The sequence below is a fragment of the Oryzias melastigma genome, linkage group LG18, assembly GCF_002922805.2.
Source record: "Oryzias melastigma strain HK-1 linkage group LG18, ASM292280v2, whole genome shotgun sequence".
Lineage (NCBI taxonomy): Eukaryota > Metazoa > Chordata > Actinopteri > Beloniformes > Adrianichthyidae > Oryzias > Oryzias melastigma.
In genome coordinates this window covers 6970403-6973593 of record NC_050529.1, presented here as the reverse complement: position 1 = coordinate 6973593, position 3191 = coordinate 6970403, and positions in this window count along the sequence as shown.

Here is a 3191-nt window from a genome sequence, read left to right as displayed (position 1 = left end):
CGCGAGAGTACTATCGAGTTGATGTGTAACACACAGTGAAGCCTCGCGAGAGTTCAGTCAAGTTGTGTGTGGTGATGCGTTTACTGAACCTCAAGAACACAACAAGTCTCCACAGCTAAATACTATTTATTTAGTATTTGTTTTGTTCTTCAAACAAACAGGAGCAGAACTATTTACACATCTTTCAGTTGTTCTCGGAAACATTTTTAATTATTTCTTGTTTACATTAAAAGAGGAGCTGAGCTGACTGGGGCGCAGTTACTAACTGATGGTGGTTTGTCCGAGGGGGTTTTGAACGCCACAAGAAGAAAATTTGTTTTGATTAAAAAAACTTTTTTCAGTACAGTAAAATTCTACACCGATTTACAGCACAGAAAATAGACATTCAAACCTGATTTTGAGTATAATTTCAGACATTGTTTAAACCTCAAGATAATTTATTTCCCTCAGATTGTTGATAGGGACTGTTAGCAGCAGCTGGAAACAAAACATAATGTCTGTTTTAATTATTTACAGGAACATTTTGGTATTTAAAATCTGCATATTTCTTTATTAGGGGTGTAAAACTCTGACTCAAAACGCTAGTTTTAGATTCAGAACAAGTTAACATTTTTTGTGCATAATCTTTTAGCGAGTGACATGCCACCCAGTCAGCCCAGCTCCACACGTGACAGACTTCAGCCCTTTTTGAGCCTTGAGCGATCGTGAAACCAGAACGAATCCACTCTTTAATGAAAACAAACGGGGAGGGGAAAAAAAGCCAACCACCTGCAGAGTTTAGATCAAAAACATTTGCTGCTCTAGTCTGTACTAGTAAGTTTAAAGTTGATCAAATGTACATGTAGTAAGATGACAATCCTCTTTTTCTTTTTTAGCTCGAGTATAGTTTCCAACTTAAACTTAGCATTGAGAGAACATTTTCAGTTAGTCATTCAGGACTGAACTATACAATTTAAGGCATGTTGAACAGAGTAATAAAACAAAAACCCCACTATGAAGGAAGAAAAAAAAAAAACACCATTATTTACAGAGCTCAGCGTTTATAGTGATGAGCGTCGTTGCCCGGGTGATATCCCCGTCACATCCGGAGGAGAGCCGATGTAACTTCTGCTGAACGTGTGCATGTAGTGTGAATGCAGCTCCTTTGGGTTCGTGTGTTTTTATTTCCAGTCTCTTTTGTACAAATTCTTTCAGTTCGTCCGGCTCCACGGCTGCAGGAGATCCTCCGGTGTTCCTCTGAACTCGTGTGTCCCGCCTCCAGAGAAGACGGAACCACCCAGGAGTTCCAGGTTCAAGTGGATCACAATCCTTTCTATTTTGTTTTCTCCGTTGGAGGCTGGAGAGAGTTCGTTCACATCCTGAACTCTTCTGCAGATGGAATGATAAACCTGGAGACTCCAGCTGATGGTGCCGGCGACCCGCCTGGTTCCAGGTCTGGATGTTCGAGTCCAAAAGGCCAGGTTCTCTTTGACCGCTTCACGAGCCGGCTGTAATATCAATAATCCCCTGCAGAGGGCAGCAAATGACACCTAGAGTGAAGGGAGATGAAGAAGTTAGAGAAAATCCAGCAGAGAGGAAGAACCAGAGTAAGACTGAATTTCAGTTTCACCCACGAAACAAAATATATGTTAGTAAATAAACTTAGTATTTATTGCAAAATATGTAAAATTAATATTTTGTGCTTGAAATTGTTCTAAAAATGTTTTAGGTAAAATAAAGATATTTGTTTACCAAATAGTAATGCATCACAGATTAGCAAGGTATTATATTAATTATTGCAATGTTTGCCATGTCGTGATACCATCGGCATCACGATACTGTCGGTATCACAATACTATCAGCATCATGAATCGCATCACAAGTTACCCTGAGAATCCAACCCAACTTACTATATATTACTAAATAAGTCAAGTAGGATATGTTTAAAGATGTAACACCCCACCATTTTTTTTTTAGCAATTTTCAAAATGTTTTCATTTCATTAGGGGTCAATTTGACCCAGAACATAACACCAGGGCTCAACAGTGTTTTTACAGGAAAAATGTTTTTCAGCAGTTACAGCCTTTACATTTCTCCATCAAACAGGTTTTAACATTAACTAAAGACTTTTTTATTTTTTTTTTTATCTCATTGACTTTCGTCGTTTTAAGCTGTTCTTTAAAAAAAAAATTCTGAACAAACAAAAAACCCACATTTTTTATGTTAGAATGGATCAATTTGACCCGGAACAAAACAAAAGGGTTGAAAGTATTTTGCAGTACAATGTTTATATACCTTTTGTAATTTTATATTTCTATTACTAGTAAAAACACAACTTTTTTTTCCTTAATGGGTTAATTTGACCCAGAAGAAAACAAACTGGTTGAAAAATGTCATTACGCAACATTTTTCTTTCACTTTGTATTTTTTAAATGTGTATTTATTTATTTAAAGCTCGTAAAACTGCTTTTTAAATTTCTTAACGGGTCAGTTTGGCCCAGAATATAACAGAGTTGGAAAGTGTTATACAGTGCAACATTTTTATCCCTTTTGTAATTTACCTTAGGTTTTTTTTTTTGTATTAGGAAAAATGCTCATTTAAAATATACGTAGATATATAGATGGGTCAATTTCACCCAGAACAAAGCTTCAGGGCTGAAGTGTTTTTACAGCACGTTTTAACACTTTGTATTTTTTTTTGTTTTTTAATGAGCCAATTTGCCTAAAACAAAAGAGAAGAAAAGTGTTTTTACAGTAAAATATTTTTATCCCATTTGTAATGTTAGATTTTTTTTATCAGTTAAAACAATACATATATGTATATATATATATTTCTGAATGGGTCAAATTGACCCGAGAACACAACAGTAGGGTTGAAAAATGTTAAACCTGCCAACGTTTTTATCCCTTTTGTAATTTAAAACTTTTTTTAACTATTTTTTTGTAGAAACAATTTTTCCTAAATTTCAAAACGGGTCAAATTGACTCAAAACATAACAGGCGGGTTAAAAATTATTTTTCAAGGCCAATATATTTAGGGTGGAGCTGAAATTCAGTGGGTGCGTCTGGACGAGCAGCCTCTCACCATGCAGTCTTCCTCCTGCAGCGGCCTCAGCTCCTCCCATCGGCCCGCCCCTCCACCATCAATAAAAGGCTCTGCGGGGCTTGTTCCGAAAGTCCATCCCGGAGCCTCACCCCATGCGGGTTTCCCT